General features: G+C 35.5%; 1 protein-coding gene across 1 annotated transcript in view; it reads right to left on the reverse strand.

The window, feature by feature from the left end:
* The window catches only part of tio (zinc finger domain-containing protein tiptop), an 88,568-nt gene extending 60,937 nt beyond the window's left edge, over positions 1-27,631 (reverse strand). Inside the window, exon 1 of the mRNA XM_069841760.1 lies at positions 27,474-27,631. The gene's annotated coding sequence lies outside the window, so the exon portion shown is untranslated. The remainder of the gene's footprint in view (positions 1-27,473) is intronic.
* Positions 27,632-27,837: the final 206 nt, after the last annotated feature.

A 27,837-nucleotide genomic window follows, 5' to 3' on the forward strand; every position in this document is an offset into this window, starting at 1 on the left:
AGGAAGAGAGGGCGACAGGAAAGGCTACGAGATAGCTTGAATGATATTCAAGAGTACAGTCGGAAGAGAAATGGCATCGATAGAATCAGTCTTGCGTTGTGATAGTTACAGTACGACTTTAGTTTGTTCCATTGCATGTGAATACGTGTCTTGTATAGCATGGTACTATTATTTCATTCGCAAACATATGTTGCGCGCTTAATTAGCTTCGAATTTTTCTCTTGCTACGTTCTTTATTTCCACAACGAAGTCCTCATTTGTTCATCTTCTCGGAAGAGACAGTACTTCCATCGGTCCGCACCTCTCGTCTCCTCGGCGTGCCTACATACACACGTCAAAACAGACAGTAACGTCACCACTGCTTTTCGGTAATAGTTCCTTGCGCGAGCTATACCAATTGCTATGGTTATCTATCATCTGAGTGAGATGAAGTTGATAATGCCAATAAAATGAGTTCGGGATTCAGCGCCGAAAGTTACCTAGCATTTGCTCTTAGCCTAATGGTTGAGAGAAAAACACTAGAAAAAACCTGAACCTTGTCTCAACCAGGATTTGAGCCTGAGGTCCGCTCGTTTCATGGTCAGACGTGGTAACAATTACTTCACAGTGGTGGACTTTATTATTATTATTATTATTATTATTATTATTATTATTATTATTATCATCGTCACCATCATCATCATTAGTCTGGCTATTCCTCTGCTGAAATTTATGAGTAATAATGAATAATAAAGTGTACAGAATAAAACTCAGGATAAGTTTAAAAGAGGGGAAAAGGAACTGGCCACTCTATCCCACTATCTCCTGGCTTAGACCTATTTGCCTCATGCGTAATACCTTACTGGTGCCACTTATGAGGTTCAAACCTGTATTCGGATAGTTGACTAAGCCATAACTATTGTAAAAGAAAATTAAATCCCGAGACACTTATAAAAGCAATCAGAAGCTTATATACGAATACAAAATTGTTTATGTAAATCTTTAATAAGCCATATTACTGAAAACCTCATGCAACAAAATATGTTGGCAATTATGTGAAATAAAAAAATAAAAAAGACAGTAATAAAAAGGAAGCAGAATCAACAATCAATTGTCCACACCTGTGAAGTAACAGTTAGTACGTCTGAACGCGAAACTAGGCGGCCCGGGTTCAATCCCGGTCGAGGCAAGTTATCTGATTGAGGTTTCTTCCGAGTATTTCTCTCAACCCAATAAGAACAAATGCTGGGTAACTTTCGATGCTGGACTCATTTCACCGGCATTATCGCTTTCATATCGTTCAGACGCTGAATAACCTTAGATGTTGATACAACGTCGTAAAATAATCAAATAAATAACAAGCAATTACACAATTAACAAGAAAAAACTACGCAAAGTAAAAAGAAATAGAGAAAAAAAGAAATAGTAATAAAACTAAATAACGAAAGAAAGGAAGAAAAACGGATGGACTAAAGGAGAGAAGGATAGAGAAACAAAAATATGGCAGAATGGAAGACTTGTCACAATGTATGCGTGTGGTCTCTACAAGCCGTGGATTATATCTAATTAGGACACATCAAGCAATTTAGAATGATCCAGGCCAATCACAGCAACTCTCTGAAGTTGACGACATCACTGAGGAATTCTGCAGTCTCATCTCTGGAATCAAGGCCCTCAGGTTATTCTCATAGCCTGTTTTACCAACCATAATCAAGACGCACAGAGGACTATGAAATGTTACGCTATTATCCAAGTTAATCTTCAAATCAGCGATTTTTGTAAACTGTGATATTCTTCACATCGATGGTAAAATTTCAAGACAGACAACCAATTCAAAAATTGTTAAAAATCAGTAACACCAAATTGTATAAACTAGATATATGTGAATATGAATGTAATAATATTGTTTTATGTACGACATGTATGGGAAATGCCGGTTATTATTCGGTTGAGAAACTTTTATCATCCAGTCTGTTGTCGAAAAATCTGAAAGTTAGAATTTATAAAACAGTTATATTACCGGTTGTTCTTTATGGTTGTGAAACTTGGACTCTCACTTTGAGAGAGGAACAGAGATTAAGGATGTTTGAGAATAAGGTGCTTAGGAAAATATTTGGGGCTAAGAGGGATGAAGTTACAGGAGAATGGAGAAAGTTACACAACACAGAACTGCACGCATTGTATTCTTCACCTGACATAATTAGAACATTAAATCCAGACGTTTGACCTGGGCAGGGTATGTAGCACGTATGGGCGAATCCAGAAATGCATATAGAGTGTTAGTTGGGAGGCCGGCGGGAAAAAGACCTTTGGGGAGGCCGAGACGTAGATGGGAAGATAATATTAAAATGGATTTGAGGGAGGTGGGATATGATGATAGAGAATGGATTAATTTTGCTCAGGATAGGGACCAATGGCGGGCTTATGTGAGGGCGGCAATGAACCTCCGGGTTCCTTAAAAGCCAGTAAGTAAGTAAGTAAGTACGACATGTATGTATGTATGTATGTATGTATGTATGTATGTATGTATGCACAGTGAATCGTAAATAATATCATTAATTTCAGAAAAAGTTTGATACAATTTTTCCCGTTTTTCCTTCCCTTTCAAGATAAACATTATTTTATATGAAATACGAGTATTTGAGGATGGCAGTAAGAGACGAGCGGATATAGTTGCTCTTAATAGACAGAAGAAGAAGGCAGTAATATTGGACCCAACTGTACGGTTCGAAAAGGATGTATTTCAAGCATTAGTGGTTGATCAAGAGAAACAAGTCATTTACCGTCCATGTGTTCCTCACTTGAGTGAGAGCTATAATTAATTACTGATTACACATGGGAGGTGAGGAATGTGCTTTTTGGTGCCCGCGAATCGGCGTATAAATATACTACTGACATTTTAAAACAATATGATATGACATCACAAGATATTAAAAATATTTGTTTAAATATCTTAAAGAAATCCATAGGCATTTTACATAATCATTTATTTAATGTTTAATTTTTAAATTTTCTAAATTGCATATTGTACTATGATTGCTACTTACTGTATTGATTTTCCTCTCTATTCCATACATGCATTTTTTTTATTGTTTTCCGGACCTATATGGTCATTTGTTATGACAGGCGGATGTATAAATAAATATATGTAGCGTGTTTTGGGAAAGCCATTAATTTAATTCCCAATATGCTCAATCAATTTAAGAGGACAGTATATTATCACAATAAATGATTGAAAGAAATTTACTTTTATCCTTTAAATGTGCAGAAATTTGATCCGAACAAATGTAACTTTTTGTTATGAAAAGGAATTTTAAAATTTTACATTTTTTCTGTTCAAATTTCTGCATATTTAAAGAACAAAACTAAAATTATTTCAATCATTTATTATCATAATACACTGCTCTCATAAATTGACGGAGCATATTAGGAATTAAATAAATGACTTTCCCAAAACATGCTATGAAATGTTTCATATATCTCGGAAAAAGGAAGCAAAAACAAGCAAAATTGTATTGAAGTTTTTTGTTTCAAATATCTCAAAGAAAAATCTCCTGAAATTAATGACATTACTTACGGTCCACTCTGTAAATGCATGTATGTATGTACTTAGCTCAATATTTAACAATGAAGTCTTTATCTTTCGTAGTTGTCAATATTTAATAACAATATCTGAATGCTTCTACAAACCTTGACATGTGCTGAAGTGCTCCATCTACTTCTACTCATTCTCTTTCTGTAGTCTAGACATAACAGACAACTTGCTGATGACAGGAAACCAATTCTGTCAAGGTTATCGCTCAAACAGTCGTGGTCCGTGACTAATGGGAAGCTAGTAGCAGCTGCTTTTCGTGGTAGTTTAGGAATTATTTCAGAAGTGTTACTGTAAAAGCGCTTTTCTAGCCAATTGCAATATTGTTTATTAAACATTTTTAGTAAAAATCTAGCAATGTTTAGAATATTACATAGATATTTCAGAATATATTTTACAAATATGAAATTTGTTGTTAGAATTATTTGTAGCTGTACCAATTTATTACATAATCATTTTTAGTAAAATATCAGAAAATGTTGGTAATTCTACAAGAATTTATTCGCATGTAGGTAAAAAATTAGGCCCTATTATAAAAATATTAAACATATTTTGTAACTAATTATACCAATTTATTAAACATTTTTAGTAAGATACTAAATAATTTTGAAAATTCTCTAAATACATGTCAGCAGATAATTAAGAAATTACATGCATATTTATATACACATATGTGTACTTTTATTTCATAACGAATTGCACAATTCATTAAACACTTTGAGTAAAATAAGGATATAATGCATTTATTGGAATTCTACAAAGCTATGGCATTACTCCTGTACCACTGATGCATACTTTTCAATTCTCTTAGGAAATAAAAATAATTTTAACAATATAAATGACGTTTTTAAGAAAGAGAGTAGAACACATTTCTAGATATAAAAAGCATGAAGATAGAGTTTTTATTACCACACAAACAAGAACAATTGTTTGTATACATCTAAAATCTGATTAGTGTAATATGTTACTAGTCAGCGATGTATGCAATTGAGGGGGAAAGGAAATGGCCACCTTACCACATTAACTCCTGGCTTAGTTTTCTCAGGAGTGATGCCTTATTGGTACCAACTGTCTTCGGACAGTTGACTAAACAACAACAACATACAAACCAACAGATACAAAGGCAAATGAAAGAAACGTTGAATGAATGACTGACAACCTATTTCCAAATTAATAATCAATCAGGATCTCTGAAGTGGAAATATTTTAAGCTCAAGGAAAGATGGTATGAACAGTTTTAAAGCCAATACTTCATGAAACCGTAACAGGACTAAACGTTAACGATGATGATGATAATGATAACGAGGACGGCAACGATTATGATGAACAAGGGGATGATGATGACAAAAAATGTTATTAAAATATTGTGTGACTTCAATTCACCTACTTTGATATAAAGAATAAATTAATTGAATGTTAAAAATATGTTATATAGTCAAATGACTTGTCAAAAAAAGTGTTCCATGTCAAATATTTCTGAATCAAAATTGACCACAGAATATAAAACCCATTACATTCCCATGAAGTTGTTCTTGAGTTTCTTATGAAGCAAATTCAATTCCCATGTAATCGCTGACTTGCCAAGCAAATGTTACGGTTATTGTTATTCATTTCATGATTTTTCAGATCAGATTACTCGTTTTTTATAATTTTATTTTATTATTTTTATGAAGTTCTGCAGAAGTTTTCTTTTGGGTTGTTCGCAGTCTTGTCCGTGTTTCAATTATTTTACAAAACTGTAATCTGGGGATAAAAGTGTCATCAAAAATGAACCGAATTCTTAGGGTTACAATTAGAAGGAATAAGATAGGCTACCAAACATGATTGTTCTCCATAACATATCCGAGTCTGGCGCTCCAAGAATGGTAGAAAGATTTCTATGAAACATTTTGTAACATTTACTGAAGAACCAATGATAATTGATTTCACATGTGTTGTATTTTTATTTTGAAGTGTACTCGTATTTGGTTTAGCACTTTTTCAACTCCTTTCTTTATTATATTTCCATTAGCTATAAGAGCTATGTCAACATTTAGTAAAGTGTTGACTTTCCTGTCACGTATATCTGGTTTATTTGCTTCAATTTTTCTGCTAGTTTGTAGTGGAAAGTACCATAGGACAGTGGCATTACTTTTTTTTCATGATAACTTTTGTTTCATGTAAATATCAGTGTTCAGCGACAGTTTGATCTCCTAGAGTATTTCCTGACGATTAATTTGCACCTAGTATGATATACATGTGATGTCAATCTAGGACACTGGTACCACAGAGTTTTTTTAATTGTGGCACAGTCATATTAGGCCTATAAATATTTCGAGATTGTTTACGTTAATTACTGTATGTCTCAGCATTACAACTGAAGATAACAAATGTTTTATATTGTTTAGAATTTCATAAAAACATAAAACTTTATTTTTCTAAAGAATGCATTCACCATTTTAACAGGAAATAAAAATGCCTCGTCAAAATACTTCATCCTTAGTCTGGAAATTCCTCGCAATTACAAGGCATATGCTAGGATATTTCTGTTGCATTTGAAGCATACTTCAACATGAAATTAATGTGGGAGTGTCCAGTCAGCAGACTAGTAAAAGTTAAAGATACCTCCTCTAAATGTCATAAAGTCTCTTGGGAAACATGAAGATAGAAATTCATGCTTTCATTCATGACCTCAGTACTAGAATGAGGTGGCGTTGTCGTCACCATGCTTCGACCGCTTTTTACTCCCGGGAAGGCCCGGTACTCAATTTGACAAGAGGCTAAATGAACTACGGGGGCCGTTCTGGAAGTTCTGGTAGCGAGAAAAATCCCACCACCATCCGGGACTGAACCCAGGATCTTCCATTCCATAGTAGTTGCTCTACGAACTGAGCTATTCGGCGCCAATAGGCTAATGGACAGCCTTAATTCGGGTATACTGAGAATAATATTGTTGTTCCTGAAAATGTGAATTAATTTTCTAGTGACAACATTTTTACGAGTATTTAGCTACTTGAGAAAGAATTCCAAAGACCTTAAGACTCAAAGGATAACTATTTAGTGGCCCTAGAAACTTTATACTAGATATTTGAACAGAAAAATGTATGGGAAGATTTTCACTTGGAAAACTGTGAGACTCCTACAATTTCAAATACGTAAACAAAAGTTAGGAACATAAATGCTTAATGCAACATCTAAGATTTTTTCTGGGACCTCTCTAGTAGTCTGTGTTAAAAATTGGCTCACATTTTCTCACAATGTAGGCTTACACAAATATGAAAAACCTATTTTTAATATTATGCAAATTATTTACATTTTAAGGTTTTCACCCAACATCTTATATCTGAAAGTAATGAAATTTCCTAGCCATTTTATTGATATTAAGTAAAGTCATCACTTAAATTGAAATAGGTCTAAATTATGTAAGGAAACGAAGCCGAATTCGCTGAAATTGAGCCATACTATACTTAATTATATGATCAACAAGGTGAAAGTCGCCGCTTAATTCATACTGAACAAAATTCCGCTACACCGCTACGCAGCATTTTTATATCGGCAAGCGTACCAGACAAGATACGTAAGTTTTCATGTGTTCTTCGGTGACTCCGCGCACACTACTGCTGCGTGCCTTGGTTGTAACAGTTTCTGCCTTTAGTAGAGGACCAGCTGGTAACAGCGATGCCGCGTGCCGGTATAGAAAAGTTTTGCTCAGTCTGTACAACACATGACATACAAAAGAAATACATACATAGCAAGACTGTTAAGAAGATATATCTTCAGTTTCTAGCAGAAATCAAACCTGGGTCCGCTGGACATGTAGCTAGAGGCACTACTACTTTAGTCGTAATGGAGAACACGAAGCAATAAAATGTTCAGAAATGAATTAGCGCAGCTTTCATTAGTGATCTGAGCTAACAATATCATTCTATCATGTCCTTTGATATCATCTGCCTTGAGGACTTTTGGTGCCGAGTCCGACGCAACGACCAGAGGCAATAAAGGGGGATGATTGTGCGGTTATTTGTCTCCCTTCTTAGTGCCTCGGAAGTTACTAGAAACGCCTGTAGCCATTCTTTTGTCGCGGCGCTGCTGTAGCCGGCTGTATTAATGAGGTAACCGGGGTGTTTATAACGGCCGTGTTACGCTAACTGTTGGTGCTGGACAGCACAGACGTGTGTTATGTCACATAACCTGCGCGATATTGCTCCATGGCAACATCCCTGCTATACGAGCCATAGCCTCTCTTCCACTCCGGGCAGTTTCCACGCCGGGCCTTGCCGACCATTACGTTTTAAATTATCTTCATGTCATCGCCCGAGTATAGAGGGCTTGGTGATAAAGATACGTACTGTACTTCTTAGCTCCGGCTCTAAACAAAGACAATTCGCTCCTTTCTAATCAATCGCGATAACTGCGTCTTCTTCTTCTGCTTCTACTTCTTCTTCTAATATTTCTACTGCTCTCGTTTTTTATTAGTGTTGCTGATCAATCAAAATATTCAATCGATTAATCCATAGATTAATCGAGTTTTGATCGATTTGAAAGAATGTTTTAATATACTCTAATACACAATTATTGTTAAATTTAACTTGTGTTCGGTGATAAGCATAAGTAGGTATTAAATGTTGTATATATCTGTATAGGCCTATATTGTATCGTTATATTACAAAACTATTTTAATTATTTACTAACATATTTATTATGAGGCTTATAATTTATTGTGTCAATTTCTCCGGGAATTTTTGAGACAAACATAAATAATAAAAAGTATGAAGACTCACCTAGTTAATACTGTTTCATCCATGATTTTAAACATGTGAGTGCATTCACATGCTCCGAATTAAGTGCCGCTCTACGTTTAGTAACAATGTTTCCTGCATCACTAAACACGAAAAAAACTTTTTTTTCTGTCAAGCACTTCTCCACGATCGTTCAATTTAAATCCAAACGTTTCACCGAATTTACCTCTCAAATTCTCATATAACATAATGGAATTTACACTTTTCATAAACCACAGAAAACTGAATTTTTTTTCTTTATCAAACTAAACACACAACGCATGGAGAACTGTTACAAACCAATAGCAAGCTTGAAGATTGCAGCTACGACAGAATTACATATCGTTAAATAAAAATATCGAACACTGATAATATGCTTACCTTAAATTAAATTTGAAAACAAACCAGACCACCAGATCATCATCAACATCATCATCTTTTGTATCAAGGTTCGGGTACTAATTTCCTCGTGAGAACCAAATTTTCCATATATAAATTTAATACAAAATAAACACAGCAATGTGAGATCCATATTGAATTAACAGATGGTGTCAGTATATTCCTTAAAACACTTTATCTCTGATAAATGAAGGAACGAAATTGGTTTGTACATACATATACAAGTATTATAATTGATTTACTAGGTATAGTTTAACATCTACACTATGTAACTAATCAGCGATGTATGCAATGGAGGGGGAAATAAACTGGTCACCCTACCCCATTATCTCCTGACTTAGTTGCCTCATGAGTAATGCCTTATGGTATCACTTATGAGTTAGACCTGTCTTCTGACAGTTGACTAAACAACAACAACAACAATAACATCTATACAGATTATTACATAATTAATTTTATTACTTAATATAGAGAAGAAATTACTCACTAAATTTTTTCCATTACGATGTAAACTGAACAACGTAAGCCGAATTTTATAACCTTTTTTAAGCTCAAGTTTTCCTATTTAAGTAATCTAACTCTTGATGTTGCAGTGTGTAGGTACTAAATTTGACAAACACTGAAACACAGCCTTTTGCCACTTCCTTTTCTTTTTGAGAAGCACTCTGGTAATATATGTAAGTGACGTTAAATTATCAAGTAGCGGGGATGAGCAGTGCCTACACACAGGTAACAGATGACAGACTACTGCTCCAGCCAGCCGTTCGATCGTGAGATCATGTCATCTGCAGCGCCCACATCGTAGTAACAAGGATTTAATGCTGGACGCAACGCGATATAACTGCCTGCGGTTAGCTTTCGCGTCTCTGCTCCCCCAACATTTGTTTCTTCCTTTGTCACTTTATTATTTTTTTTCCTCCCTATATTCTTTCCCCTTTTCTTGTATTTCTCTCTTTATTCGTATCTAAACTACTCCATTTTTTCATTAATTTCTTGTCGTACTTTCTCTCTTCCGATCAAGTTGCTTTTCCTCAATATTTCTTTTAATCCATTTCTATTTTATCTTTTTAATTTCCATATCTACTTCCCTATACTTATTTTTTTATTTATCTCCTCACTTTTATCTCTTCTGATTCCGTTTTTCTGCATCTTCATTTCTATCTCCATTCATTCTTCTTCTTCTTTTTTTTTTGCACAGAGGAGGAACCTGAAGGCTTACACTACAGCCTGAGGCTAATTGTGTTTACCACACCTATTGTAAGAATAACTGTTGGAGTCCTTAGGATCGTATTCCAGTAAGTATCGTGATTCACTATTTGGTGCCAGCTACTGATTCAACTTAAACAAGCCTCAGTTCCGACAAAATCCGCGCTTAAAACCCCTCCGTCTCCCTGAGAGTTCTGCAACTTCCTCAGAATGATATCTGTGTCCAACGATATTATATCCTGCTGCATCACTTGTCGATCTATATAACTATTGAATGATGATAAATTAAGTTGAAATTAACGAGTCCAACGCCGAAAATTGCCCAGCGTTTGTTTCGAATTAGTGGAAGAAATGCTACGAAAAACTCTCAACCAATAAATTTGTCATAACCAGGATTTGGACTCGGATCTGTTAGTTTCCTAGTTAGATATGCTGACCATTAATCTATAGGCATGGGCGTCTTTATTAATTTATTTGCATATTATTTTATTTTATCATGTCATTTGTTTTGCTTTCTGCCTGATTCTATTTATACCTGTAAGTTATTTTGATTTTCTACTGCCTTCTTATTGTCTTTCTCCACTTTATTTGTTTCATTATCACTTCGTCTTCCTCTATCGCTTTCATTTTCTCCATTTACTTTGTCTTCATTATTACCTCTTCCACCTTTCTCTTTTCTTTCTCCTTTCGTCTTTTTTCACGTCTCTTACTTTCAGTGCTTAACGCTCTTCATCTTCCTTTCTTTTCTGTTTGTTCAGTTTATTTATACATATTTTAACATCTACGTCATAACGCGTGTGTAGAATCTTTTGGTATTTATACTAGTAAGCCGTGATGTGATTCTGTTTATATTGCTATATTTTATAATTGGGCGTGTATTCATTTTAACTGAATTCAATTTTTTAATAACTATGATAATTGTGGTTAAGGTAATAATGAACCATGGAATTTAAATTACCAATCCGGCATTTGCCTTTGTGACTGAGGGAAACTATGAAAGATCTCAGTCAGATTGTCCGGCCACGGGGTTTGAACCCGGTTCTCCCCGGATGCGAGTCTAGTGCGTTACCACTGAACCACCTCCCTTGGTTTTATTTCTTTATATGGCCACTTTTTTTTTTTTTTACAATTTTTCTCCCATTTATTCTTTAATTCTTTATATCCTTCTTTGCTACGTTTCTATTATCATTCCTTTGTCTTCTTTTCTTTCTTATCTTGTTGTTCTTTCTAGCCCTTTCTTTGTTTTTCTTCCGTTACTTATTGCTTTCTCTGCATTTATCTTTTTATCTCGTCTTTGTTCCAATCTTTTGTTCTTATTAGGGGAAACTCGGCTAATTCCGCAGTACGGGTAATTCCACAGTAGTGCATATATGATTTTACTGCGGCTTTACAATAACGTGAACGCAAGTTTTGAGAGGCTGTCAACAGGAGGCATGTCCTCTGCAGTGCTACAGAAAAAATCCAGGTTATTGGTCGACACCTCTGTCGGCAATACAGTGAAACATCGAAAGTTGGCTGTTTTTCGTGTTTTGCTAAACAGCTGTGAAGAAAGTGAGCATTGTTACGTATAAATTGTTTCTTTTATGTTACTTTCATAATGTATTTCAGAATTATTTACTACTGCGGAATTAGCCAAGTTCTATTGCGGATTTATCCGCACTGTTGCGGAATTACTCGAGTTGTACTTTTTCAACTGTGATGCATGTACAACTAAATATATTTGCATTTTAATAGGTCTCTTCATCTCATTTGGTAATGAAAGGTTTCATCCATGTCTACATACCTTGATAATATTTTTCAATAAACATTTTGATTAAAATATGACAGATTTATTTCTTAATACTGCGGAATTAGCCGAGTCTTCTCTATATTTACCTATTTAATCTTTCTTCTGTTCTTGTTTTCATATTTTTCCTTTATTGTGATTTCTCCGTAATTCTTTATCATTTCATTTCTTGAGATATTAATTCTTATCTTTTATTCCCATATTACTCTTCGCCCTTACATCTTTCTCTCTTTATACTTTCTTATTTTCATTATTTATTCCTTTGTTGTTTTCCTTCCTTTCTTATTGTTTTTCCCTTCCTCTTCGTTCCCTTTACTTCATTATACAGTTATTCATTGTTCTGCTTGTGTTACTTTCTTTCTTTTCCCATTTCTTCCTTTCCATTCGTCTTGTTCTGCCACTTATTTATGTACGTATTTATCCTTCCTTCTCTTCCCTCCACGCTTATCTTCTTCTCACGATCCTTGATTCGCCATGTGTGTTAGTTAATAATCTCCATATCATCTGACTGGTAATTGAAATTAAACGTTGTGTCTGTATTCCGTGATAAAGCCGTACCGCTTGCTCCCTCACGGACCTCGTCTGGCGCGGAGAAATAGAGGAAAGCAAGAGGGAGGAGCGAAGGATCATCCCCGCACAACAAGAATGCGCCTTCCAACACCATTTCTCTTTATTGCCCACCGTTCGGATGAGGACCGTCGTTCCAGGCGTGTCATTAGCGGGGCACAGACCGCCGGAATCTCATCAAGTGCTGCCGGCTGATCACTCACTCTTCAGACAGACGGACAGACAGACAGCAGTATCATCAGAACCAAGCTTTAATAATTGTCGGCCAGGAGCGGGATATAGCCGGAGAACAAAGACCATTTAGAAGCGAAGGGTCCTCCTTGCCGTCCTCATCGCGTCTCTATTGATCCTGTATCACTGCGCCGAGTCCGTTCGGCTTTTTAATTTAATTATAAACTTTATATTATTAGTGATAATACCAAACGCAACGGCTGTTGTTTGTTCCCATAGTTCTCAGTATGGAAGATGTTTATGTCATAGGCTAAACTGCTAATGATGTCAGTTCATCTATTCGTTGGAAATTTTGTACGCTTTGAGGAAGGCTTTACATCGAATTCACGATCTGGAGTTCGAATCCAAAGTAAAAAAAAAACTGATGTTTCTCCATTTCCTACGCAATGCTCTGCATTGTATTTCATATTATTACTTTAATGTGAAACGTCTACATTTGGCGCAAAGGAGAGAAAAATTGTAACGTTTTCACAAGAAAGGTTTACTCTGACGTCACTCGTGGTACCATCAATCAATCAGATAGGGATGGAGCCAGAGTGAATTGTAATGGCAGACAGAGTAATTATCTCATACCTCCATGTTAATTATAGAATCACTCAGAAGCGTCATTTTAGGGTGGAGCAGGATAAGGAAATTACTCTCCGCCACCGAGCTTAAGATAAAAAAATTAGTAATTGAGTAGTACTACTTGCTAAAGAAAGAATATGAGAACTTTTCTTTTCATATTCCACTTTTATAAACAGTTAAGAAATACAAGACGAGCTAGTTTTTTACTTTTCTCTAATGAAACCAAGACGTTACCCTTTACTGTATTAGTGGTTGTTATATAATATTGTAAATAAATTTCTTTTTTGTTAATTTAAATTAACGTTTCTTTATTAATAAAATTATGTGTTGGCCACCGCCGTGGCTCAGTCGGTTAAGGCGCTTGCCTGCCGGTCTCAAGTTGCGGTCGGGAGCGGGTTCGATCCCCGCTTGGGCTGTTACCTGGTTGGGTTTTTCCGAGGTTTTTCCCAACCGTAAGGTGAATACCAGGTAATCTATGGCGATTCCTCGGACTCATCTCGCCAAATATCATCTCGCTATCACCAATCTCATCGACGCTAAATAACCTAGTAGTTGATATAGCGTCGTTACATGACCAACTAAAAAACATTATGTGTTCATTTGTTCGCACCTACATCATATTAACAGAATGTAGGCCTGTCGTATAATATGTACGATATGAAGTTAAAACTAGGCGAAGTTCACCTGATCAGAAGTTCATTAATTTAGGTCTGTTTGATTTTCCGATGTCAGATATTAAAACATAATTTATTTTACTCAAGTCTGGTTTTCAACGTCGGGATTTTAATGGCCAAGGGAACTCCTTATGACGACTGTCTGTGGAAAGATTGGAATAGTAGTCTCATTTTGTAGATTTACAAATTTTATACAGTTTATATATACAGTATTTTTTTTTTCATTAGCCTAAATCGCGCACAGTTGTAATTCCTATCTCCTATTGTGATGTGAGATGAATCACATTTTCTCTTTTCCCAAAACATTCAATTTCTTACACTTTTTTCCGTAGTACAACATGTTTTTTTTTGACACTTGTAGAAGACATTTTGCATACAAGTTAAACAGTAGGGCCACTTGAAGTGAAGCCATAATACGTAAAGGTAAAGGTTTGTAAAAAACACTTTGTAGAAAAAATTCGTTCTCATATAATGTACAGTACTTCATATTTTTTTCTACGAGAAAGAAAGACAGTCGGATAATTCACCAATCAGCTAATAGGGTGAAGGATAATCGGGGTTTTATTGTAATAATAATAATAATAATAATAATAATAACAATAATACGAGTAATAAGGAAACATGTGTTATCAGTCCTAAAATGCAAACTTTGTTAACGGTTCTCTGATAATGGAGCCGTCACATAACTTCTAAATTTTAGATGTTTCTGCAAACGTCACGGTACAAAAACCCAAAAATCTTGTACTACGTTGAACAAGATTAAAATTTCAAGTCATGCAACATTTTTAATCTTCATGCTTATATTTCAGGCATGGTCCTTTAAGATTAACACCGAAACTCTAGATTATTTCGGTGTCTTTGACGGTGCTCTAAAGAAGAGAGATACATTTTTTTGTTTTCTGCTTGGGATTGAAACCTTAGCTATGAGATCTGTAGCCGGAAGCAGTGTACCACCAGCTGAGATAAAGCAGAAAGCTTCAAAAAAGAATAGGGATATATCGCCATAATTTGAACCTGATTATCCGACACTGAAGTCGACTATAGGCCTAATATGTTTGGAAACCCATCAAATTACTCTTAAATAATTGTGCCCATTATTCCATACAATTTTGCTGTTATTAACCCATCTAAGAGTATAATACCAGAACGATTGTCCCTCAAACCAGCAGGTGGACTGGATTGTTGACAGACTTCTCTCCGGAAACGAAGTGACGAAGATGTAATGCGCACCTGACCAACTGCTATTTGAAGCTTTTGTCTTCCTTCACATCCTTCCTCCATCACGTCACCCATTCACTCTCTTATTTGGCTGAGTAGTGTCTAAATATTTATTGTTTCCGCTACTTACACATGCTTCCTTGTAAGGAGGTAAGAAGAGTAAGAATGAATTTCACACTTCGTTTTTACTGGAATCATTGAATTAAAAAATGACAAATATAAACAACATTTAGGAACACCATATATTCCTCCTCCTCCTCCTCCTGGTCATCATCATCATCATCATCATCATCATCATCATCATCATCATCATCTACTCATATTAGTGCAATATAGAGATAGTGCAGTAGGGGAGAGTCGGGTAGTATCGGACATCGGGTAATATCGGACAGTGCGTTTCTTTCATCTACCACCATATGGCAGTACAGTACCTGAATGACATGGTTACGTTTCTCTACGCGACATCACAGAAACGTAACCATGTCAATCAGGTACTATCATCGTGTGGTAGATGAAAGAAACTCACTGTCCGATATTACCCGCTGTCCGATACTACCCGACTCTCCCCTATAATACTGGGGCGACGATATATATATTTATTTTAGTGTGTTATTTTACGACGTTTTATCAACATCTTAGGTTATTCAGTGTCTGAATGAGATGAAGGTGATAATGGCGGTGAAATGAGTCCGGGATCAAACACCGAAAGTTACCCAGCAATTGCTCATATTGGGTTGAGAGAAAACCCCGGAAAAACCTCAACCAGATACCTTGCCCGGAAATCCAACCCGGGCCACATGGTTTCGCGGTCAGACGTGCTAACCGTTACTCCATAGGTGTGAACGTGACGATTTATTTATTTGTTTATTTATTTATTTATTTAACCCACCGCACCGTTCCGAATCCACAATATTGGTAGGCCTACCCCTGACAGAAGTTTCAATATATACAAGGAATTTAGTTACACTTACAGTATTTTGCCGACAGGGACAGAGAGACATCACCTCAAACGCCACCTAGTATGCAACTAAAGTATTACTAGGACGCGAGAGAGGAGAAATTTTGTCCAGACCCTCTAATTCAGGCTTGGAGGTCTTTAACGTGTTGGAAAACTCCGACAAGGAACACCAGGCTTAAAGTCCCTCCCGGAGAACTTGCGTTCCGGATTTTTGCATCCTGGAAAATCCATCGAACCCATCCGGGTTTGATTCCGAAGCTCCTGGATGTATAGGGGAGCGCTTTACTCCTAGACCACTAGGAACGACAGAACGGGTGTAGGTGGACGAATATCTGATAACTACCTCTATTATTGGATAACAAAACTTTAATGAACATGCTATTCATGCGTGATGAGGTGATGTTACGGCAATAATCAGCATTAAATTAAAGAAACAAACATTCAGAGAAAATCATTCTCGCGACCGCTTTGCCCACTGAAAATAGTGCCGGATCTAACAGAAATCTAATTTCGATTCTTGTACAGAGAAAACATCACTGTACAATTAGTGGAACGTTTAATGACTTTTTCCTCCAATGTCGGATGCTCTGAATTTTGTTTATTTTACATCAAACGTCTACCTGTAGGGATAACATATTGGAACTTTATATCATTTTAGCCGTTTTCAATACCATCTGTGATAAATCGTAAGATGCAGATCAGCCTCATAGTAGGATGAATTACTGTAAAAATTGTGAACATTTTTCAGACAAAACGCAAGTAAGTTACCTCGCTAAAACATGCAACAACACTCAACTTTACGAGTATTTAATACAAATTCCTATATTTTAATCCAGATCTCCAGAATTGAATGTCGACGGTTTGAAGGTTCGCAACGACATGAATAGCGATGAAGTGAAAAATATAAGTATTTAAATTAAGAATAAAGTATGGTGAAATGCAGAAGTTAGAGTAGGCCCTAATGCTATATATATTAATAAATTACATAAAACTTTGTGTAGACTATGTGACAGTTTGAAAGGAGGCATCATAAAACTCGTAGAAATACTCTTTAACTATTCACCCAACACAAGGTCTGCATTAACACATTTCTGTCTCTTCACGCCACACAAGTTGGTTACAGTTGAAAAAGAGACGCTTCTAACCGTTGCATATAATGAAAATCTAACGAGCCCATCGAAAATTAAAAAAATAAAAACTTTACAAAGTAAACCATTGTTTAAAACTATACATATTAATTACTTAGCAGTTCTCCTCAGTCGACTCCTTCTTACCTCCTTCCTCCTCCTCCTCCTCCTCCTCCTCCTCATCATCATCATCATCATAATAATAATCATCACACCCAACATCATCATGGTAGTGCGCACATGTAACATACGAATAATGAAAGAATTAGTGGGCTAAGAATATTCGTCATTGTTCCTGCAATTTCTGTATCTCTTTCTATGTTACTGTAGTCGTGATTGCTGTTGGTAATATGTTCTGGGTAATTTGATGTGATGTAGGGTTTAGTTAAAGCTTTAATGTTTTCACTGTATCTTATTAAAGAATATTTTTTATTAATTTGTCCTACAGAATAATCTCTGTAATATTAATTGACAATTAATATTTAAGGAGAAAAATTCGCTCCGGCGCCGGGGATCGAACCCGGGTCCTTGGTTCTAAGTACCAAGCGCTCTGACCACTGAGCTACGCCAAATTCAATCCACAGCACCGGATCGAACCCTCCTCTTTCAGTGTTTCCCTTTTGGCCTGACTCCAACATATATGCTTAGCTTGGAGCGAATTTTTCTCCTCAAATATTAATTGTCATTGTATCTTGTTTGGAAATATCTTCCTATCTGTCCTATGTAGAAATCTGGGTAGCTACTGCATTTCAATTTGTAAACACCAACTACACATCACACCAAAAAGTCCACAGTTAAACATATTAGAACAATACGAAATATACAAACACACAATAACACACCCACAACATATACTTAATGCACAATTACACATCTTGATTACACAACTTTTAACATTACATCACTTTGGAAAACATATTATATATCTTTCACGTGTTAAATTTTTATGTTGCCTTGTTAACATGTCCAATAACAGGTCGAAACATGTTAACAAGGTAACATAAAAATTTAACACGTCAAAGATATATAATACGCACAATTACAGTTCAATACCCATACATTATTCATCATCATAATACATGATTCACAAACAACCACCCCCACCATGAGAGCAACACACCCCCAAACATACAACGGACGAATGTAAACGCCGGAAATCAAGATCAGCTGGAACAGCAGTAGTTCGAAGGACACTGAAGATGACACCACACCGGTGTCGAAAAGGACCCGTCTGCCAGAGGTACATAAACTGTTTAAATTATAATACTTTTAACGGTTCAACTAATATAGGCTAGTTTCAAGATTTAATTTTGTTGTGGTTGATTCACTATGCCCATGTAGTTTTATATTTGTAACTGTAGCAAATTAAATTAAAACGACGTTGTACAAACTACGAGTACTGGATTATTTACCATCCATGGAGTTGGTGATGTCCAGATGGTAATTTGATTAGATAAGGACAAAGATTCGCTATGTGATTAGCTGGCATTCGCCTTACAGTTACGGTAAACCTCGGAAAAAAGCTTTACCAGCGGGAATCGAACTGACGCCCAAGCGCAGCAGGCAAACAGGTCTACCGCTTGAGCTACATCGCTGCTCAGTCATGATTTATCGTTGCTCCTATATCGCTGTTTTATTAAGGCCCATTCACAATGAAAATTAAACATAACCGTAACATAAACACAGAAGTTTGCGCCCAGGCTACCAAATGGGATCATTCACAATGATTCACATAAGCATTGACATAAACATTACCGTAAGACGTTAACATGAAAGTTTGCAAACTCCAAACTTTCATGCTTATGCTTACGTGATTTGCAAACAGAACACAATCGTGGAGCGCTGAAGTATACGACAGAATATGAGGAAATGGCGTCGTTGTTATGTTTCCATGATTATCAAGTATGTTTCCTGTTATGTTTATGTTCCCATTGTGAATGATCTTGATTTTATCGTAACGTTTATATTCTTAAGTTAACGCTTACGTAATGTTTAATTTTCATTGTGAATGAGCCTTTACTGATGCGTGAATAAAACTGAGAGTTTTATCTACCCCTGGTACAGAAACTTCAATGCCTTGGACGGGATTCAAACCCACGATCGCAACCTATTACGCAGCGTTGAAGCTGTGCCTTAACTACTGCACACACTTTATGTGGCTTGGAAACATTAAAACAGTATAATTATGTGTTACACGTATACAAGAAGAAAATATTTTGCGCTAGAACTTGTAATGGAAAAAAAAAACCAATTGAAATAATCCTAAACTGCATTGTACATGAATCAAACTCAAACCCATCCACGTCTGCCCATTAGGGGGCTCGGCGCCATTTACGTCATTAAAACTTAGGCCCACGTGCGGCCCTCAAACTACACAAATCAATTTGTGAAATGGAGTTATGGCGCTCTAAAAACTGGAATATGAAACGCACACGCTTACTTCACAACAACGGAGATGTGACAGTGGCAACAGTAATATTAATGACGTTTAATGAGTGGCCGCACTTTCGGATGAATTATGTCGATGGTAAATCACTGAAATCAAACTTCACGTGTGATTACAATCTACTTAATGGACCTCCTAGACTAGCAGCACTGTCACTTCAACTCAACTTGTTTATTTAATGTCTATTAAATTGAAGGGGAGAGCTGTACACATATTATGTCCACATTTTACACAATAATGTCGCTCGAAATTTTGTAATTTTAATTCGGTGAAAGATGACATAGGACTAAAATTTCTCGATATCCGAATTCTACATGCAAATTCATATTTGTACAGGCCTATATGCGACATTGCAATCGTTTTCTGAAAGTCTGTCAGCTTTAATAGTTTAATAGTTTAAATTACATGTCTAAAAACAATAGCCTATGTATAGACAAGGTCAGTTAAAATGAATCAATTACAAAGGGATTGTACAATCAAAAAATTCGTCAAGATTATAAAACGGATTTTAAATCAACCAACTAGAGGTGTAAAATTTGAGAGCAGCTCCGCTTAAATTAAAAATAATATTATGTGATGGAAGAGGTGGAAAAATTCAAATACCTGGGAGCAACAGTAACAAATATAAATGATACTCGGGAGGAAATTAAACACAGAATAAATATGGGAAATGTCTGTTATTATTCGGTTGAGAAGCTTTGTCATCCAGTCTGCTGCCAAAAAATCTGAAAGTTAGAATTTATAAAACAGTTATATTACCGGTTGTTCTTTATGGTTGTGAAACTTGGACTCTCACTTTGAGAGAAGAACATAGGGTAAGGGTGTTTGAGAATAAGGTGCTTAGGAAAATATTTGGGGCTAAGACGGATGAAGTTGCAGGAGAATGGAGAAAGTTACACAACACAGAATTGCACGTATTGTATTCTTCACCTGACATAATTAGGAACATTAAAACCAGACGTCTGAGATGGGCAGGGCATGTAGCACGTATGGGTGAATCCAGAAATGCATATAGAGTGTTAGTTGGGAGGGGAAAAACCTTTGAGTAGGCCGAGACGTAGATGGGAAAATAATATTAAAATGGATTTGAGGGAGGTGGGATATGATGATAGAGACTGGATTAATCTTGCTCAGGATAGGGACCAATGGCGGGCTTATGTGAGGGCGGCAATGAATCTCCGGGTTCCTTAAAAGCCAGTAAGTAAGTATTATGTGATGGAAATTTATTTGCATTCTTTAATGAAATTTGACAAAAGTTTTTTTTTTTTTTAGATTTAGCAAGTCTACATGTTATTATATTAAAATCATTTTCTTGTCTTGTGCCATAGGAATGAATATCATTTCTTAGTGTCAAAGTTGGAAGATTATCTTTAACATACAAAATTAACTCTAGAATATATAAATTTATTACAGTCATGATTTTGTTTTTCACAAATAATGCTTCACAATGTTCATTAAAAGCTGCATTTGATATAATTCCTAAGGTCCTTTTTTGAAGCAATAGGACTCTATTTATAAAAACACTGTTGCCCCATAGCAATATTCCGTAGGTAAGAGTACTTTGAAAGTAAGCAAAATAAGCATCACGAATATAGTTTTCAGGTATAACAGTTTTTAATCCCTTAAAGAGAAACAAAGTTCTTGAAAATTTAGTAGAAATGTGATCAATATGACTTTCCCCTGTCAACTTGGAATCAACAATAATTCCTAACCTATTAAACTGACTTTGTTTATGATCGATCTTCTTAAGAGTAAAAATCACACTTCAGTTCAGCGAGGTGCAGTAAAGAAAATACTGAAAAAGGAGAGATGAGAATAAATAAGAGATGGCTGGATGGATGGATGGATGGATGGATGGCTGGGTGGATGGATGGAGGGATGAATGCATAGATCGATGGATGGATGGATGGAGAGAGGAAGGGAGGGAGGGAGGGATGGATGGATGGATGGCTGGATGGATGGATGGCTGGATGGATGGATGGATGGAGGGAGGGATGGATGGATGGATTGATGGAGGGATGAATGGATGGATGGATGGCTGGGTGGATGGATGGAGGGATGAATGGATAGATCGATGGATGGATGGATGGATGGAGGGAGGGAGGGATGGATGGATGGAGGGAGGGATGGATGGATGGAGGGAGGGAGGGAGGGAGGGAGGGAGGGCTGGATGGATGGACAAAAAAAGAGTGTTTTATGAAATTATACGAGTGTTTACACACAAAGAGAAAGGATTAGAATAGTCACGAAAACTCTCAAATTTATCTTTAAAACAGACAGACTATAAATTATTATTTATATTTCATCAGTGTGTGTAATGTACGCATGTAGAGCCTATGCTTGCGTATGTGTACGCGTGTACCAAGGTAAATATTAGCCTATATAAAGCACAAAAAGAAAAATTATTTAAATTAATTAATAACCGTTATTCATCGTGGTTTTACTCAGTCTATTCAAATAAATAAGACTATCGTCGCCTTATAAAATTCGATCTCTTCACCAATACTCATATACAATTTCAATAGCAATACCCACATTTAATGTCAGTTGCTATTGCGGTTAAAAGGTTCGTTATATAAGAACAATTAAAATAAAACATAGGCTGTATATGGTTTGCATGTTTCCGTCACGTCATCTTGTGGCCCGTGAACTACAAATTCTGAACAAAAGTAGCTACTTTTTTAATTTGTTATTTTATCACGCTTTGTGAATTGCTATAGATATATATCTCTGAATGAGATGGTGATAATGCCAGCGAAATGGGTCAAGTTACCGAAACTTACCGAGCATTTGCTCTTATTGGGTTGAGGGAAAACCCCGGAAAAAAACAGCAACCAGGTAACTTGTCTCAACCAGGATTTGAATCCGGGCCCGCTCGTTTCACTGCCAGGCATGCTAACAGTTACTCCACAACGGTGGACAACAAAAGTCTTGGTTTAAGATCTCTGTAATAATATCGATATAATTTCAATTAAGTCACATTTAAATACGCTTACACAATCTATGGAATATGTAAACAGTCGTCTATTTTCTAATTCGTTTCTGTCTAACCCTTAAAATAGTATACTGGGAATAATTTCATTTCATTCTATGGACCTAATCAAATTTTAAATTAGTAGTCTATTCTGGTGTAACTCATCTGAAGTTAAAAATACTAATATTTTTGTTTTACAACAGAAATTCTGTACATAAAAGGACATCCTGTAAAGATATTTTCCAAAATTTTATAAAACTTGACTTTTGTAAGTACATTCTTCCCCTGATGATTTTTCGTGTTAGCAATCCAAGATACTTTTAGGCCTAGTACTTATCAGAATGTTCATAATTTCAATAGGCCTGCAAGATAAAAATAAAATCTTCATCTACCCTATGTCAGTCTCAGCTGTCATAAACAATAAGACTGCCTTACTTACTTACAAATGGCTTTTAAGGAACCCGAAGGTTCATTGCCGCCCTCGCATAAGCCCGCCATCGGTCCCTATCCTGTACAAGATTAATCCAGTCTCTATCATCATATCCCACCTCCCTCAAATCCAATTTAATATTATCCTCCCATCTACGTCTCGGCCTCCCCAAAGGTCTTTTTCCCTCCGGTCTCCCAACTAACACTCTATATGCATTTCTGGATTCGCCCATACGTGCTACATGCCCTGCCCATCTCAAACGTCTGGATTTAATGTTCCTAATAATGTCAGGTGAAGAATACAATGCGTGCAGTTCTGCGTTGTGTAACTTTCTCCATTCTCCTGTAACTTCATCCCGCTTAGCCCCAAATATTTTCCTAAGCACCTTATTCTCAAACACCTTTAACCTATGTTCCTCTCTCAGAGTGAGAGTCCAAGTTTCACAGCCATACAGAAGAACCGGTAATATAACTGTTTTATAAATTCTAACTTTCAGATTTTTGGATAGCAGACTGGATGATAAGAGCTTCTCAACCGAATAATAACACGCATTTCCCACACAATAAGACTGCCTAATTATTTTAAAGTCTTGAAGGGCCAAGAATACAATTTCAGAACAGAACTAATAAAATTTCTCTAGCTCTAAACTTAGACCTATATTTTCTATTCAGCTGATGATTTTTTTATTTTATTTTTATTTTAAATCCACCACCAACAGAAGCAAGCTTCCAATTACAGGTGGTTTACATGGATACATATGCAAAATACATAATACATAATAAGAAAAAACAAAACAATCAACACAAACGAAAGAAAGAAAATACATACCGGTAATAGATGCTAGAATATAATATTGAAGTTAATATAGTGCCAAATACTTCAAATTGAATTAGTCTGTTTACTATGTATTGTATAGGTTACTTTTGCATATTGTTTCGATCAGGGATGTCAAAGCGCCTGCACTGCGTGCTCTCAAGAACCCGCACAACATTTCCTTAAGAGCGATGATTGTACTTTATCTTTGCTGATAAGTGAACCTTGCTGGATTTGTATTACTTGTAGTATGAGCACGCAATTTAGGCGTTTTGACATCCCTGGTTTAGACTATTTTTGTTCTACATCACAAATCCACAATACTGAAGTAAGATCTATGAAATATAGCCTAATAAATGATATGAAAAACATTTAGCCTATAATAATTTAAATGATGTTAAGAAAATATTTGGATTGAAAGATGTTTTAAATAGAAAAAAATTAAATAAAAAGAAATATATATATATATATATATATATATATATATATATATTCATCATGTTATATTACGACCTGCGTACTACATATTCTACCTTAAGATAGCTATAACAATGTCATCATCACAGATTTATTTAAACGCCATTCAATAAGTTGGCGTGTATTGTTTTAATTTTCTTTTAGTTGTGGGTCTACTGAGTGTTTCAGATATGATAAGGATCTTATTTCTACAGTATTCCCTTTTTCTTAACTAAAAACAATGCCATAATTTCAATTATGCTGAGTATTTACCATACTTGAAAGTATGTATGAGAACGATTATTACTAATTCCACAATTTGGGACATCTGGCCGACATCTTCGGCTGACCACTAGGATCCAGAATACAAAGCAGAGGTTAAATTAAAGATAAGATACAATATGGTTTGCGGAGAGAATACAGAACAATGATAAATTTAAAAATACAGTACAATTTGATTTCGGAGAAACATGAGATGAAAGTACAATAAAATTAAGCGTAAAGAAATGAAGTAAAAAAATCATATTACGTAGTTTTATACAAGTGATTGTGTAAAATGAATAATGAATCTCTCCATACCATTAGACAAATTTTGTTAGTGTCCTCATTAGAAAATTTAAGAGAAAGGAGAATGGTTTTGGTTAACTTAAATGAAGTTCCTCTAGCGCCAAAAAGATGTCCTTTCACTTCCCATGTATTAATATTCATTTTGTATCTCTCACTGAACACAACAAACATTTTCATCATGTCAGAACCTAGACCGGCAATCATAAAATGAGCCGTTCAGAGCAGAAGTGGTGTAAGTCAAAATTGGGTAATGAGGTTTAAAGTAAAAGTTCTGTAAAATACAGCGCAAAGTAGCAACTAATATGTCCTTCGTGCTATCCACTGACTACTAAATTGAATATTAATTGATAATTTGCGCTGTATTTTACAGAATGTTTACTTTAACTCTCATTACCGATTTTTCACTTAGGCTACACCACTTCTGCTCTCAACGGCTCAAATATGAGCAAATGTTATATGTTGAAATTATTACAACAAAGTTGCCACAGTTTTAAACAACCCACAATCAAACAAAAAGTGTGTTATTTGTGATTTTACTCAGTACTTTCGGTCTTCCTCAATAAGCATGGTGATGTTAAATGATGACAATTGAAATAAAAATTATTTCCATCACGAAACGTCATGGTCTGAGAAACACAGTTTTAGAAGAAAAGATCTGCTTTAAAATTTGTATAATAGTATTGTTATAACTTCATATAAGTGACAGTTAATTAAAAAAATTATTCAATAACACTAATATATATATATATATAAAATATATTAACATTTATGCAGGGAAACTGCATATTATGTATGTTTATTTGTCTTTGCCTCATTTTTAAAAGTGTGTAACTCGTAAACACGACTAATTTATGTTTATGAATTTTGAACGTAACGACGACGCCCTCATAGGGAGCCTCTCAAGTTAGCAATTGGTATTCCTTTACTGCAGTCTTTAGCAGATTTCGTATGAACAATATCCAGTTAAACATCAGTTCCAGGAAATGCAGGGGATAAAGTGAACGTGAAAATAGGAAATATTCTTTCCAAAAAACCTGGCTATTAGCAACTTAAAAAATTCAAGATATTCTCGAAGGAAAATTTTCTATAGAACAGCTCACAGCTTTTGTGCAAGCGCCTCTTACTTCTTGTGACGTAGAACGAAGTTTTTCGAGCTACAAAGCTATGCTGAGAGACAACAGGCGAAGAATGACAACAGAAAATATACGTCACTGCTTAGTTGTGAACTGTAACAGCATAAATGGAGCATTCAGCAGTGAAGCAAGCTCTTCAAAATCCGTAGACTAAACGTAAGTTACCTATACCTAATTATTCTGTCAAAATAATCTCAGACTAATAATGCATATTTTGTAGCACATTTATCTATTTTTACGGCATAAATGCATACATATTCTTCACGTTTTTAGGGCATGAACTTCCTTTCCCTGATCATTATATAGCAGCTCCGCCTTCATTAACTTTATTAGGTGAAATTAGATTATTACATGGTTTTATTATTATTATTATTATTATTATTATTATTATTATTATTATTATTAACTCGATTACAACTACGGACTCGGCTAAATCAGAAAATATACAAAGAAAATTTATATCTTTATGTTCATTCAGATTTCTGCCCATTAATTCCGGGTACAGTTATGAGAGAAAATGTGAATATTTTAATTGTCAAAATCTATATGCTAGACGCCATGAGCTAGATTATCTGTTCTTTTGTAAAGTCCTCAAAGGTGATATATCCTGTGACTCTTTCTTAAACAATATTACCTCACGTATTCCAATAAAAGATATGAGAGCCCACAAACTTTTCTATATTACAAATTCGAAATTTTTTTCACCAGTCTCCAGATGCATTAAAAATGCCAACATGCATGGCTGCGAATTCGATCCCTTCAACGTATAGACTTAGTTTGCTCTTGGCAACGATTTATCATTTACGTATGTATTTTTTTAGGCATTATACTGAATTATCATTGTCTCATACTATTCTTAGTTATCCATTCATCGTTATTATTATAATTAATTGTAATTGTATTTATGTGTAATAATTATTTTATGTTTTTGTTATATTTGTGCTGAACTGTAATTGGCCACTGGCTGTTGTACAGCACATTAAAATATAAATAAATAAAAATAAATTATTATTATTATTATTATTATTATTATTATTATTTAAACAGTTTTATATTTCAGAATGTATATACGCACTTTGTTATTAGTGAATATTAGTTTTTAAGTTATTCTTTATTGTAATTCATCTATGTAGGCCTGTATGTAAATTTATTGTTCTATTGAAACCTCTAAGCACGTGATCAGTCGCTTTCAGGGGAGTGTTAGAATTGTTGTTAGTTGTATATTTTTACATTGTCTATTCTTCTAGCAATAAAGCCTATATTATTATTATTATTATTATTATTATTATTATTATTATTATTATTATTATTATTATTATTATTGATGACATTTCTACGTATTCTGCTCCGTTGTCACAACTATCTCTTTCGCCTTCCTTGAAATAATAATAAGCATACATATTTTCATCGCGATATATCTCCGGGTCCAAGAACCACAGTTTTGGAATAAATGTCTTTTTCTAAGATCTCTATAACTTCAGCAGTGAAGTCTTGAATTAACCACTACTAATCCAAAGGATGCTTCACCCTGCCTGCCCTCATGCAAGACAAAACTGGGGACCGAATAATAATTGCAAACAGTAGCTATTATACCTCGAGGTGTGCTCCAGACTGCTGCGTGGAGACCGGCGGCCTGCGCGCTTGGCAGTCCAGTGAGGAGTTGAAGGAAGGCACAATGTCACAATCCCAACACCACAACACACCAGACGGAAACTGACTGCATGGCTGGCTTGTCTATTACGCTCCAGCCCGCCTGCCCTTCAATAGCAAGGGCAACCCAGCTGATGAAGGGACCGCGTGCTAGATAAGGGTGCAGTAAACTTAACCTAAACTGACTCCGCCTTCTTTCCAGTGATTGGTCTTCTTTTTCACCAAGGCGGAGCCGGTGGGTATATCGATAACTATACTAAACTATTTACAGGATATTAAAACGACTCCACCAGAACGCGATCAACTT

Source organism: Periplaneta americana, chromosome 12 (genome assembly GCF_040183065.1).
Source record: "Periplaneta americana isolate PAMFEO1 chromosome 12, P.americana_PAMFEO1_priV1, whole genome shotgun sequence".
NCBI classification, from domain to species: domain Eukaryota; kingdom Metazoa; phylum Arthropoda; class Insecta; order Blattodea; family Blattidae; genus Periplaneta; species Periplaneta americana.